Genomic DNA, 16,412 nt, shown 5'->3' with positions numbered 1-16,412 from the left:
TGGACGACATGATGTATTAGGTTATTTAAATACAGTATTACAAAACGTTCAAATGGAACGCTCTTTAAATTAATGTTTTAATTTCACGACTAAGCTAATGTCAAAGGAGCAATTTTAAGCTAATTGTGATTTATATAGTACAAGAAACAAAAAAACAATAATATGTGATAAGCAAATAAAGTGACGCAGTGCTACCACTAGAACAATTCTTCTATCTCGCTTTAATAATGTGAAACCCTAAGTAACTTGGACCGTTACATGTAACAACCCTATTCCCCAAAAAAAATATCTTTTTAATTAAAAAGAAAACTTATTTTTCTTACTCTCTTCTCTACTTTATTACGTCACAGTAAAAACCTTTCTGTATTTTTGTACTTAAACTTATTGTTGACTTCTCTGTTGTAATTTTTCAATTAAACTTATTGTTGACTTCTCCGTTGTAATTTTCCACTTAAACTTATTGTTGACTTCTTCGTTATACTTCTAGAAACAAGTAGTAAACTACTACTTGTTATACTACCCTATCTACAATACTTAATTGTCCTGTTCAATTTCTGAGTACTATTTTTTTGTTAATATTTCTTAATATCTCCCATTTGAAACAAGTAGAAGCTACTACTTGTTAAAGTTTCATAATCAGTATTTTACCTTTGAAAAATATTTACTCTTTTGCGTAATTTTTTTATTACATTTTTTATTATTCCTAAAACTGCTAAATAAAAGGATATTGTTAAGACCACAAGGTACAATGTTTTTTACATAAACTAACATTGTCTCTTGTTTAAAAGCTTTTAGTAAGTATAACAAAAAACTTTTTGCAGAGTATAAATTTCCAATCAATTGTTTAGATTTGTATATAGCTTCTGCTCAAATGAATGGGTGAGACTTTTTTAATGCTAGTTTTTTTTCAAAAAATATCTATGTCCTCTTATAGTTTTTAAGCACTACATCACGAACTATCTGAAAATTTAATTTTGAACCCCTATACCCAATTCAACAATTAATGATTCTGTCATTTTCGTTATACCTTTTTAGTATGTTGGAAAATGCAAAGTAAAGTTTTAATTATACAACACATGCTTTTTTTTTGTAAAATTAAAAATTTTAGTATTAAAATCATGACTCAGAAACATTTAAAAAGCAGTTAATATCATTTGGTAAAAATAAAACTTTTATCTATGATATTCTGTTTTAAAAATTTCAAAAACTTTACTGCCAAAGTCTTAGATATTTATTTATAAAACTAATTACTGACCTTAAATATTAGAGCTATATTTATAACTATTATAAGAAATTGCATTACATATAATATTTTAAACATTTCTTAATACCTATTATGTCTAAAATAATTTTTATAGTATATATATTATTTTCTTAACTAGTTTTCTAACAAATGATAAGTTAAAAAAATATACCAAACAACATGCTCAATATAATTTCAAACAATTTATTTTAAAACTTGCAAGTGTTTAACATATAAAAAAGTTCTCAAATTTTAAAAGTACTATTAAATTTTTATATCCTTTTTAAGGAATTGAATTTAAAAGTGTTAGAAAAAACGTAAAGTATATTTCAATTAATGAAATAAATTTTGTATATTTAAAGAAAATACAAAAGGGCTTGAAATCAAAAAAAAAATTTTTATAAAAAATAAATTGTGCAAATCTTTTAAAATATGAAAAAAAAACTATAGAAGGTTTTATGTACTTTTCTATTTACCAGTAAATTTACAATTTAAAGTAAAGTTTATTGAAGAGCTACTTACTAAAAGTGGTAAATGATAGTGTAAAATGGTAAGTAAAATAAAGTAGGTTTAACTAAGTTTGTTTTAAAAGGTAGAACTATATTTTTAGCTGTATATATTTTTTAAACAAGTTAAAGAATAAACTTTTTATTACATTGGATAAAATTAAAAAACACTTAAAAACTTTGTATAATAAGATCAAGCACAAATTATTAAATTTTTTTGACAAACATTATTGACCAAAGATATAAAAGTATTAGAAATTCACAATTCTATTATTACAATGATTACATTTTTTTAAAAATTTAAGTTCAACAATATCTTAATGAAGTTTTAATTTTAAGTGCTTGCTAACCATGATTAAGAAGATTTATAATAAATGCTCAAAAAATACAAAACTGGCATAATAGTGTTGCGTATTTTACTAAAAACTTCCAAATAATAAAGACTTTTTGATATAAACAAAATCGTAAAGTATTCAAATTTAAAAAGTGACGTAACATTTGAGTGAATCAAAAAAATAAGTTAGTCAAAAAACTAGCTATAAATTTTAAGTTGTCTTAGAAACTAAAGAACTAAACCAAATAAAATCACTAAAAAAATAAAATTGTCTAGTACAATATTAACTGTGCAAAATATTAGTGTTATAACCAAGTTTTTAAAACAAGTTAAACATTCAAACTTAGCTAAATAACCAAATAAATGTTGTCTGAGGCCCACAAGACCATATTTCTGACAGTTTCCCCACAAATATCCTCCTTACTGTGGTACATCCTGATAACAGTTTTCTGCTTGGCAGGTTGATGCCCTACTCCGTCAATTCTGTTTTTAAAACTCAGCTGGTTTGTAAAAACGTCTTCTTTTTGTAGGGCGCCTTAGAGAAAGGCGGTTAAGTTCTTCAGTTTACATCAAAGTTTTCTGCAGCAAAAGTCTACTGACAGTAATCATGATGACTTTAAGTTTTATTTTAAAACCTGAAAATTATTATTTTAACTTCATCATTTAAATGTTTTGTTTATTATGCTATTGAAACTAAGTGAAAATTTCAAAAATATACTATAAATCATATTGATCATATAAAATACTTTAATTCAAAAAAATTTCAAACAATAGTATTCTCTTAAACAGGTAAATAATTTCACTTAAATATAATTAGCTAATAAAAAGAGTCATCTATGTAATAATTTTCCTATCAGTTCATGTTTTATTGTCTAATATGGCTGATGTAGTGGATATTTGGCAGTGTAGCTGACGGCCAATTTTCCAAAATTGGTCTGTGCTTGTTTTGGCAGTGAATACTTCATGGCAGGAATGGTAACAAGCTGGGCCAAATGATTGTTTGTGGCTGGATAATTTACTGCAAAGTTGGCAGTGGAAAAGTTTTTGGCAGGATATTTTTGAACAAACAGATATCCTTGCTGTTGCAATGCACTCTGGTAGTTTGGATGAGTTATAAATATTTGTTGCTTGTTCAATAAACCGGGTGCTATGACAGGTAGAACTCTTGGTCCTGGTGCAAAAACTCTGTGAGTCTGGTTTTGTGGTCCAAATTGGTTAATCGGGCCCCCACCATACTTGTACTTTTGGTTAGTTGGGAGACCAATCACTTGGTGTTTGGGTCCAACACGATTATGATGTGCATTATCAATTAGTTTTTGAAGAGCATCGTCTCTGAGCAGCTTTACATGAAAGCTGCCTTTGGCGTACCCCACTTTAAATCGAACATTTCGAATAAAGAAACGTTTCAAGGCAACAACTTCTGCGCAGTCAACCTGAGTGCGGAAAAGCACAAATGTGAACTTGTTGCGAACAGTGACTTGTTCAACGTTCCATCTTGATTGGAATAGTTCCCGAACTTCGGGCTTCTTCAAACCATCGTTGGTTCCCTTGTTGAAGTAGATGCGTCTGTTCATGTAAAAATTTATAAAGCTGAAAGAATATGGTGTTATTGGATAGATGTACAAAATTTATGATTGCAAGAGTGACTTCTTACATTGTTTTAAGAAATTAAACAAAACTGTAAAATGTCTAACTAAATTTTTACAACTCATATACCAGCATTTTTGAAATTCTGTTTTTAGCTTATTAAAAAAAAACAGTATAAGAAATGTTATCTACCAAATCTAGAAATTAGGATTATAAAAAATGTCCCACAAGCTATCAAAGTAGTCAAAACTTATTGTAGAATATTCAAACTAGTATAAAAAGGTTGGTTGATTTAGGATAAAAATTAGTAAAGTATTAAACATAAAAGAAAATATAGTACGATATGAAAAGAAGAAAGCAAAATTACTATGAATCAAAAAATAGTTTATTTATTAAACTTAAAAAGTAATATGCCACTAAAATGAAAATAGAAAGTTTTTTTTTGCTTTTTCTTTACATATTTATACAAATTCAACATACATCAATTATAGTTAGTACAAGTATATATGTTGATTTGTTTGTGCTTTTGATGGTTTACTTGTGACTTTTCAGGGAACTTTTTGTTTAAACTAAGTGCAATAGTTTTATAAAGTACAGATGGTTTGTTTCTTATAAAAAGTCTATTCTTCTTTGGGTAGCTGTCAAGTTTGGACGAGCATAAAAAATTGTGTGAAGGGAAAAATTGCACGAAGATACTTTTGCACGAGGTGATTAAATTGCACGAAGAAACTTTTGCACAAGCATACAATTTTGCACAATGACACTTTTGCGCGGATTGAATTTTTTTTTTCTAAATTTTTATGTTAATTTTTTTCTTTAATTTATTTATATATTTTTAATTTTTTTCTATCACTGTTACCCTTAACCCTTACCCTCGGTCGGTAGCTGTTTTTTTGGTTATTATTATTTTTTGTATCAGTACTTTTATTAGTATTTTTTTTTGTTTTTATTTTTACTATCAATATTACCCCTAACCCTTACCCTCGGTCAGTAACTTTTTTTAATTAATGTATCTTTTAGTTTTTGTCCTGTTTGTTTTAATTTTTTCTTTTTTTTTTACTCTTGTGTAAATTTGTCTTTGTTAAAAAGTATTTTTGTGCAATTTTGTTCCCTTGTGCAATTTTGTTCCCTTGTGCATTTTTGTTCCCTTGTGCATTTTTATGCCCTCGTGCAAAAGTATTTTTGTGCAATTTTGTCCCCTCGTGCAATTTAGTCTCCTCATGCAATTTAGTCCCCTCGTGCAATTTAGTAACATTGTGCGATTCCCTCTTCTTTTTAAATAACATATATTTTCCATATATTTTCTGATATCATGAAAGAGCTGAATTTATTAGCTAAATAAAGATATTGATCTGGTAGTTTACTAATAAAAGGTTAGCTTCACTAATACCCTTGAAACATTTAAGAACTTTAAAGGTTTTGGCGTCATACATAAACATGGGTTTGTCAAGAACTATTTAAACTTTTAAAAATAAGGGTCACTAGTTTACATGGTGGGCTAAGTATTTTATAAAGTAAAAAATAAATAAAACACTTTAGTTAACAAAATATGCATACATCAATAAGCAAGCAATGTTGTATAGTAAATTCAAATTAAAAAAGTAAGTTCAAATTGAAATGGTATGGTTTTGTAATAATCTTAGTTTTGATCAATATTTATAAATTTCTATTAAAGTTGTAACATATAAATTACAGGGTGGCCATTTTACCTGGAAAAACTTTGAATTTGGAAATTTTAGGCAAAAAAACTGGAAAACCTTGAATTTTTGAAAAATATGGAACTATGAACAAAATTTATTTCTAAAACAATGAAATTTAGATAAGGTTAATTGAAATATAGTTTTTATAGTTAGGTTTATAAAAAAAACTTTTAAAGTAGCATTCATTATGTATTCACTAATTTGGCATTATTGGAAACATTTTTTTTCACCTTAAACTTAATTATTTTCTAAAATGGGACGAGAAAACTTGTATTTTAAAAACCTGGAAGAATATCAGAAAACCAAGAATAAATTTCTAAAAACCAGTGATTTGGTCACCTTTTTGTAATGAACATTTATAATCTCAGGTTTAGAAGTTTTTCTATAGAGATTACATGTTAACTAAAAATAAATAAAATTCTAATTCTTATTTTGCGTCTTACCAAACAGTTTAGAAAAATAGTACAGTTTTGAAGTTAATAAAAAAAGTTAGACTGTTTTTAGGAAGAAACAATATTTTAAAATAATTTATTTTAACTGCAGATTTTAAATGACTTGTTGTAGGTGAAACTATTAGTCTTGAGTAAAGTTATTCTAAATTAAAAATAAATTACCACATTTATGTCACCAAGTTTACTTTAAGATGTTCATCTAGTTTATTTTTGGAACTAAATTAAAATTTTTTATGTACTTATAGCTTTAAATGTTGTATTATTGTGTATGATTTTATCTTAATGTATCTTTTATTTATTTACAATTTTTATTCTTATTTTTTTATTGTGAATTTGAGATTTTTAGAATTTTTTCAATGTGGCGGGAAATCTGGAAGTGGCAGCAGTTTTATATTGTTATTAGGAAAACAATCATATTTCGATAAATATGAACAACTTTAAAAGTTATAAGATGTTACAGTTAGTTTTTGCTAGTTGACTCTGTTTTGTAACACAAGTTTTCAGCTTTCAAATACAAATCATTCAGTTTGAATAATATCAATAAGCTTTATTAGATATAAGGGATGATATTTGCAGGATTAAGGTATTATTGTTCGTGTAAAAATTCATTATAGAATGAGCAAATAAAAAGTCTTAGTTCACTAAAGGTATGTACGGTCCTGAAGTTTATAAACAATCTTTTTCAAGTTTTCATTTAAATTCTCTACTAGATGTGTTATATAAAATAAGTACAATAGTAGTTTTGTGAGAAAAAGTCTCAACCATTTGTTATAATGACTCCTATTTTTTCTATTGTTGTTTGATATTTTTTAAATTAAGCATTCAAACCTTGTAAAGCAAATCCAGGAATATACAGGAAAGATTAAAACCCCTACATTAGCAGACTAAGGGTTGCCTCTTTTTAAGTTAATAGCTATCCTGAATGATCTTAAACTGCCTTGAGTTTTTCAAGTCTTTTAGTTTAAAATTAATTAAAAATAGATTTATATAAAATTTAAAAACTCAATGAAAATAAAGTTTTGGATCAAACTTGATAATAAAGTGTCCAAAAATTGAAACTGCAACAGCTTTATCTCATTCAAGATCTAGGAAAAAATTGAACTGAAAGTTTCAAAAAGATTTTAATCTATTCTTAGTTTTTTATTAAAAAAAATCTGGTTATCCTGAAAATTTTCAAAAGTTTCAATTTGTCTTGAGTTATCCTGAGTGTGTGGCAACTATAACCTTTAGGTATTGGAGTTTTTTTTGATGAATTAAAAAAAAACAAGAAAAAAAAACTAGCTAAAATAATATAGTAATATAGTAATAAAATATAGTTACTTAGATATCTTTGTCTCTTTACAAAAAAATATTTAGTATTGTCAGTATAGAAAATTTAGTACTGTAACAAATGATTAATACATTTCGGTTTTACTTATTATTATCTAATTAATTTTCAAACTAGAAGAAGTTACCTAAATTTATGTAAATAAGTTAGGTTAAAATATATTATAATTATAAAATATCTAAAAATAAATTAAAACCATATTAACATTACCACTTATTTTTTACCTTTATGAAAGCCAATAAAATATAGATATCATATATTTTCCCTCTAGCCAACTTTAATCTATATATATCTTTTTACCCTTTTTAGTCAAAACTTGCTATGATGTTCTGTTTCAGCATGGGTACCTCCAAGGGTTCGTTTTTTGGCAACCCTGTAACTAATAAACTTTTCAGATCTAAGTGATTCTTCGCTTTCTTATCAAAATAACTAACTTCAACAATTTCAATATATATTTTACTATTGTTTTAGAGCAGGGTTTCCCAAAGTGGGCCAAGTGGCCCCCTAGGGGGCCATGACAGATACTCAGGGGCCCAAGAGCAGCAAAGGAGCCACAGTGGGCCATGAGACCATAACTTGAAACTTACACTAGATATTCTTGAGTTGCAGATGAGGGGCAAAAAAAGGTTTTATGTGTATTTTAAGGTAGTTTAGAAACTTACACTAGATATTCTTAAGTTGCAAATGAAGAGCAAAAAAAAAAGGTCTTTGGTGTTTTTTATCGTAGTTTATGAGTAATATTGTTGAAGGGGCCATTTGCAAAAAAGTTTGGGAAACCCTGTTTTAGAGTTTCTAAAATTTGAACAAAAAAAACATAATTGTTTTTATTTTATTTCCCACTGTTTTATATTTTCTTAGATATTAAATCTTAACTGTTTATTAACCAAAGACCCTCAAATCCATTCACTGTTTAGTTGAGATGGTTAGGTATAATTTTATCTTTTTCCAAACTTGTACAAAATGGTGTTTTAAACTAGTGCGCAATCACTAAAATGGCTCAAACTAAATTTACTTGGTTCAGAGTTTTAAGAAAACTAGCATAATTTGAGTGTATCCAATCAAAAACCTCAATAAAAATGCCTACTTTTGTTTGTTATTTTTGTTTGCATTTTTAAAGTATAAATATATAAAAGTCTGCTGTTAAAAACTATTAAATGTATTTGGAAGATACAAACATCTGTGCCTTTTTTCGATATTTGATTGGTAGTAATTGAAAAAACCAAATAAACTTTTTTGTGTAGTATAGCTTATTGAGTTCAAACAATAATAAAAATTAAATTTAATTGCTAGCTTTATTTTTATACAAGTTTTCATTGTACTTTATTTTCTAACAAGTTGTTTAAAACAAAAATATGTTATTAATTTTGTATAAGTTTTTCTGTTAAAATGATAATTCACATTTGGTTTGTTTAACTAAGTATTATCAACTTAAGTATTATCACGACTCTCTTGTTGTGAAAAAAAATACTTTAGTTTGTGTTATATAAGTGTATATGTGTTTATATTATGTTTCTTGTTTTTTTCTTAAATAAGCTTTATTTTTGTCACGTACTTCTTATCTTCTAAAAATTTTCCATAGTGCTAATATTTTTATAAATCAGACCATTTGTTTTATTGAAGTTTAATTTGTTTAAAATATATTCTCAGGTGGAACTTTGGTACTTGCGTGAGAAATTTGCTTGCAACCACAGAAAACTGAAGACGTCAAAAATGTTGTTTGCCGCAAGTAATTAGGTACCTTGAGTTTTTGTGTTTCAATTTCTTAATACCTACTAAGTTTGTTTGACCAGTTTTGTCGCAAACTATTAGTAATTTCTTCTAAAAAACCTCTTTTTTTAGGAAAACCAGATTTTTGCTACATTAGAAATATCGCCCAATTGAAAAAAAAATCAACTGAAATCTTTGCGTTATACAAGTTTTTGCATATATATTGTTTATTTAATGATAAAAAAAGCGCTCAAAAACTTTGTCTAAGGATCTGGTGCAGACTTGTTAAAATGCTAATTATTACTATGGTAATTCAGCAATGAAGCGTATAAAATTTAGTTTGTTTTAAGTTATTAATTTCACGCTTGAGTAAACAAAGCAGAGCTTTTTAACATGTCTGATCTGGTGTACGAAAAAACCTTTAGGTTATCAAGTCATACATCATATCGGGTATAATATATTTTATAAGTCAACAATATCTAATTAAGCTATCCTCTTTTATTGAAAATTTTTTATTTCATAATTAAAGCTATATCTTGCAGGTGTTTAGTTTTAAACTTTTCAAAACTTTGAAAAACAATAGATTTTAAATCAATAAAAAAATTAATTAATTATGTCGTAATCAATATTAAGTTTAATACACTTAAAACTTATGCACTTGTACACTTAAAAGATGCTGTTATACTTTTTTAGTTATTCTTTTTGTGTATAAATTTATCGCAGTTAAACATTTATATTATTTGAATGTGTTTGAAAATAATTTTTAAACAAATACTAAAAATTTTATTTAATTAAAGTACCAAGGTTTTCATGAAATGCTTAAAAATATTTTGTTTAAAACATATTGTGAACTTTTGAAATAATTCTGTTTACCATACTAAGAAACTTTTTTATTATATACTTTTGTATTTTTAACATATTTAAAACTATGTAAAATACGTTGAAGTTTTTAAAGTTAATTGTTTTGATGAGAAAGTAACGAAACACTAACATCAAAAATTTAACCAGTTTAGTAGTTTATTTTATTTAAAATATACTTAGTACATTAAATTTCACTTTTGGTTTCACAAATGTTAAGAAAAAATGAATAAAAATTAAAATTGTTTTACAAATGTAAGATAAAAGTTGTAACTGTTTCAAAATGTTGATGAAAGTTATTATTGTTTTTTAAATGCAACTTGCTGTTTAATTTTATGTTTATCATAGGTTATGAAAATAATTTAAAATCTATTTTTTTATCTAAAAGTATCTCAAAATATTTAATATAACTTTTTTCTTCTTAAAGCTTCATGCAAAAACATTTTAAAATTTGACAAGAATTTAGTTATATTTATACTTGAATATTATTTGTATAATTTTTTTATTTTGAATTAAAAAAAATAATTTAAAATTTGTTTAAAAAGGTTTAAAATTATTTTTATTAAGAATATAATGATTTTATATTAGTAATCATTTTAATTTGTTTTATGTAAATTGTATTGAAAAAACAGTAGTTTAAAGTTTATTTAATATTTAATTCCAATTTCTTATAATAACTGTTGTTGAAAAGAGTTTCTAAAATAAAAAACTTGTAGGAATGTTTATAAGTTTAGTAAGAGTAGATTTAAAGATATATATAAAGGTTGAAAAATTATTGCTTATCACTGATTTAACTTTAAAATTTATTTGAAGCTTAGTTAAGAACATTTTTTTGTATGTTAGTTTATTTGGTTAATATATGCAAAATGTAAGTTTTTTATACAATGCTAGTTTTAAAATTCCAGATCAAAACTTAGAGTCACTCTCAAAGCTGTGTAATTCTTAGTTTGAAAAAACTAACAGATAACGTAAACTTTTGAATTTAACCAAACTGTTTAGTATCAAATGTTTAGAGACTTTTTTATGGAATAAGAATTTTTTGCTTTCATTGTTTAAACTACATTTTTAACTTGTAGTCTCTAAAAATAATAAACATAATACTTAAATAACTAAAATAAAATTTCACTAAAAAGTATTAGTTTATAAACACATTTTTAGTGAGCAATTTTCTCAAGAATAATAGTTGAAGTTTATATACTACAGATTGTATAGACATATAATTATGAATAAGCTTAAATTTTAACTGTATAGTCATTTATCGTAGCTAAAAAATATTTCTGAAATGTAAGAAGCTTATTTGAATAAATAAAAATCTTTAAATTAAATATATATACTACCAGATTTTCATGAACAATTTTTTAAATAACATTACAGATAAACAACATTGTTATGTGCAGTTTATTATTTTATTATACTTGAAAAGGTCGTATTTTTATGCCACTGAAAACTGGTAGTAAATAAAATATTTAATTTGCACATTTTTGTTTGGATCATTGTAATCAAAAGAAATTAATAGAATAGTAGCAAAATTTGTGTTTTTTAAAAATTAATTCATTCTTATAAATTTGTCCATGCTAGATAGAGTAATAAAGACGATATCAAAAAATTATAATTGTTGTACTCAAATATAGCAATTTTTATTGAATTTATGAGTGCTTTTAAATTGTTTTACAATTTGGTTAGTGTTGTTTAAAAACAAAAGTCTACTTACTCTATATCAGGATTTTCCACGCCCCCTTGGGGGTGATTTTAATATCGGGAGGCAATAACTAGTAAAGGGGGGGGGTAATTATAAATTTTTGGACAGTCATAAAATTTTTACTTTTTAGCTTGCTACTTTACTAATTGTAGCTTGTATTTGAATATTTGACCCGGAGGTAAAACTTAAACAAAAAAAGTGCATTTTGTTTACGTAAGTTATAAAAAAAAAGTGCTTAGTACAACTACTTTCAAATAAATCTAAATATAATCTCGACCTTTAGTGCAAAATTATCTTCGTGCAATTTAGTAACCTCGTGCAATTTTGACTTGTTCCCAGGTAGTGTAAATGCAAGTTAGTTATTATTATAAGTATTTGATAATCACAATAGTTTAAGTATATTGTGCGGCTTAAATAAGTTAGCTAGCATTAACTACTAAATGTCCGAAATTCGTTATATCTCGGATTATTATAATGTCAGGTTTCAGTCAAGATTTCAGATGTATACGTACGGTCCAGATCCAGTCAAAATTCGGCCCTCTAAGAAACTTGAAAACTACTTGTGCAAAACAAATAAAATTTAGATTTTTGATACTTAATATTTTGAAATACAGTTTCAATTTGGATTTTAGTTTACAATAGCACTTCCTAGATCACAATAATACCAGATCATCTTATTACAATTTTGCTTAAGTTTTTTAAATTTTTTACATGTTAGTTTTTTAAATAACGCAAGTACATTTTTTAACAAGTCGACACGATAAAGAGTTTTTCAGTAAATTTGACCTGCTGACTAAAAAGGTTGTCCACCACTAACCTAAAGGGTTCATTAGTTTCAAAAAATTCATATTTGTACAGAATTGGTTACAGTATACATAAGAATTTTTAATAATTGAGTATATAAAACACTTTACCAGCTTATAATAAAATAACTGCAAATTATTTTCTCAAGCCCTGTAAATTGCTTTGAACACATCCCAAAAGTGCGTGCCTGATAAGTACCAGTCTAAATTATATTTCAAAAACAACTTTTTTGGCTCAAAAGTAAATTATAATCATCATTGGGGCGATTTTTTTTCCAAATTTCTGATAAGGGGGCGATTTAGTAAATGAGTTTGGGAAACCCTGCTCTATACATATTATGTGATTAAATTGGTTTTAAAATACTTAATAAACTATCGTTATTAAACTAATCACGTATAACTTATATTTTTTTTAACTTCAAATACTTTAGATTTAATTTCCAAAAAAAAAAATAAAAAAAAAAGAGATCATCAGTTAATTTTTAAATCTGAAAAACCATGGAAAAAGACATTAAGCTTGAATTAAACCAACATTTTCAAAGGTAATAAAACAAACTAAAATATACTAGTAATTTAATATAAACAAGTATTAAAACTGTTTTACTACTTTTCTAAATGAATTTATGTTTAAGTTAAAAAAGTATTACAAGGAAAACTATTTTTTGAACCTATTATAAAACTGTTTTAATTCAAGTTGAACATTATTGCTTACAAATTACTAATTGATAAACTTGTAAAGTACAAAACTATAAATTATTTAGCTTAACATAGACTAAAATTTAAACTAAAACTAGCTATATAGTAAAAAACCAACAAAAATATTTTGCAAATTATCAGAAGTTTTAAAACTAATTAAGTTACTTAATAAAATGAGTAAATGCTTAGGTTTAAAAAATTGTTACAAGAAACATAAAAACTTTTTAAATAACTGCTGTAAAGTTAAATTAATACACTTATAAACTACTGGTTGGTGAGCTTATAAAACAAATAAATTTTTAATGAGCTACAACTTTTCAGGTCCAACATAAGGTTTAAATTAGATTAAAGATGGCAATAAGTATATGATAATAAGAAAATAAATAAGATAAAACATAACAATATTAGGTGGTTTACCAAAATAAATTTACGTTGAAATTAGAAAACTATTAAAAAAAAAAAAGTTTAAAGAATTACTTTAAACTTAAGTAAGATAATAAAAAATACTTACAAAAAATATTGGCTGGTACACTTGTAATTTGTCTTATATTTTTATTTGTAAAATAAACTTATTTTTATAAACAGCAAACTAAGCTATAAGTTATAATGAAGTTTATTCTCGTTTAAAAAAGACCTATTACATTAATTTTATTAGAAATATTTGCATTACTTGCTAACTTTCTAACTGGTCAAAAGCAATAATATGAAATTTTCGTTTAACACTATTTAATCAACCAACAAAGCAGTAACATTTATGAAAAAATTTCAAAAACAGGAATGACTTAAAAGTATTAAACTTTGATAAAACATTCTAACTTTTTAGTATGACAAACAAATGTTTATATATCAGTTATCAAATAGTAAGTAAATTAAATAGAAATATTGAATTCACGTATGTATGTAGTCCACAACAAAATACATTTAGTGTTTAGAACATATCATAATACACTTCAACAAAAGATACAAAACTCAGCAATGCTTTGAATATAGTGGTAGTTACTGAAACAATAAGATGTTGAAACTATATTTAAATGAGTCTAATAATTTTTTTTCCTGTGATTATAATGATTTTTAGTTTATTTTCTTGAGAAAATTAACTAGTGCCTCTTTTAGACTTTCTCCGAGTCGTTTTAAAACGCGTAACACGTTTTTGTGATCATTGCCTCGTTAAATAAGTTTTCAACCAAAAACTTGAAGGTCGAAATTCTAAGGTTTCATCCTATATAATTTGTGTGGGGGTCATTTACATTAAAAAATAGTTCACCTTGTTCTACGTTTATTGAAGTTATCTTAAATATAAACGTGGTATTTTAATGATATTTTCCACATGTAAAAACTTTTGTACCTGAAAATTCAAAGGTTGGAAACTTTACAAGCATGCTAGTGTAAGTGCATTGCCTATTACCCAGTTTTGACAAATTAAGTCCAATAAACTGGACTTTTACAACAATTGACTTTGAAAAGTTTACTTATAAGAAATCTTGTTTGTTAATTAAAATATACTTAAAAAAAGCAAGGTAGTGGAAGAATTGTGTTTCTGGTGTGAAACAGAGATGCCCTATTTGATCAATTTAAGTAAAAAAATTACTCAAGCATAGAAGTATAAGTTGAAATTAAGTACTCAGTGTTAAGTTTTTATAGCAGCCCTTTATTTTGAGCAACCCTGATTAAAAATGTTATAAATGTTTATAAGTTTTTATTTATATCAAATTAAACTTGCTGAAAAAAGCGCACAAAAAATAAAAGAAATCAATTTATCCAAGCAAAAGGTTGTACTTTTTTTTATAAGTTTTATTGCAAACTACTTTTGTATTGAACAAATATGTTAGGCATGGATGGAACAGCTTGAGAAAACTATGTGTGTCATAAAGTTTGACTTGCTACTTTCAGTTTTGATACTTACATTCTTTTCATTAATCTAATTTATTAATTTTGACTTAAAACTTATCTTTAGAGAAATCTCTTCACATAATGAAATAAAACAATTAGAGTTTTTGGACGTTAATCACATTATGAATGAAAAAGAAAAAGGTGGATTTTATGTAAAAAATATGTAAAACCTACTACAATAAATAGTTTGTACATCAACGGAAGGTCTTATCACCCACGTTCTATATACAAGTCAATTATATTTAGCGAGTCGATACGATTGAGAAGGCTTTGTGAACGTGATAGCGATTATTTAGAAGCTCTAAGTGTTTTGCAAATTAAATGTTGAAATTCGTATTTTTGCAAAGATTTAGTCATCGATATGCTAGAAATTTCAAAGCGATGGAAGGAACGCTTTTGACCACCTAAAAACAACAAAAAACAAAAGGTCATTAAAAAAACATTGGCGTATGGACAACAAGTTTTCCTAATCTATTAAAACTAATTAAAAAAAAAAACAACTTAACCCAAACACAATGCTCACATATAAACGACCAAACACACTAGCAACTATAAAACTGTCAATTATAAAATAATTGCTCATCAACGTGATGCTGATTAAGGTAGTATTTATTAGCCATGTGAGAAATGCATGCTGTGCGATCGAGGTGGTAATAAAGGAATGGTGAAAATCACTAATAGTTCGAAATTAAAGTCAGGAAAAATAAATAATATGTAAAAATTTTGGGATCTATGCGGCAGAATGCATGAAGTGTAATGAGCATTTTGTTGGACAGACGATGACATAATTTTCGCAAAGGTGGTGCTCGCATAGATATAATTGGAAAACTTGGATAAGAACGAGCTTAGCGATCGAGCTACACTTAAACTACATTATAATAAAAAATATCCAACTATAATTAAATGGTTTGAAAAAGCTTTCACAATAACTTTTTTGGAAAGCTCAGAAGATCAAGCAGACTTAAACTTTTTGGAAAGCTAATGGACAAATAAACTACAGGCTAAAATTAATATAAACAGAACAATACTACCTTTTTACAGATAAGCAATCAAACTAAAAAAAACTTTGTTATATAATTAAACTAATTTTTATATATTTAATTTTTTTGTATCTTAATTTTTCAAAAATAATTTGAGTTCTCCTTTTTTAAAATTAAACCTTACTTTAAAAAATTCAATTAGTACGTGCAAAGTTTGATTTATCTCAAGAAAAGTATTACAAATGCTATAAAATGTAATTTTTTACTAGAAAATCTTAAAACTAGAAATGAATGTTATGTCACTATACTATATGTTTTCACTTTTCGTACTAACTTTAAAATGCTCTGTTCATAAAACTAATCTCTACTTCAAATTTTTATTAATTATAACCGAAAAAAGTTGTAGAAATAAGCTAATAAAAAGTGTTCAGATTTCCATTCTAATTTTTTAAGTGTAACTTCCAAAATAGTTCAATTACAACGAAGTAAAAGAAATCCAATACAAAAAAAAAATTGTGAAAGAGGAATAGATTTAAGGTAATTTTCAAAAAATTTTTTATTAATCGATGTTGGGGATTTTGTTGTCATAGAATGTTAAAATACAGAAATAAGTTAGCAGAAAAATTACTG

The sequence above is a fragment of the Thalia democratica genome, chromosome 9 (assembly GCF_965202585.1).
Source record: "Thalia democratica chromosome 9, ktThaDemo2.hap1.1, whole genome shotgun sequence".
In the NCBI taxonomy this organism is placed as follows: domain Eukaryota; kingdom Metazoa; phylum Chordata; class Thaliacea; order Salpida; family Salpidae; genus Thalia; species Thalia democratica.
The sequence above is the reverse complement of the archived record's forward strand: the minus strand, read 5'-3'. Positions refer to the sequence as shown.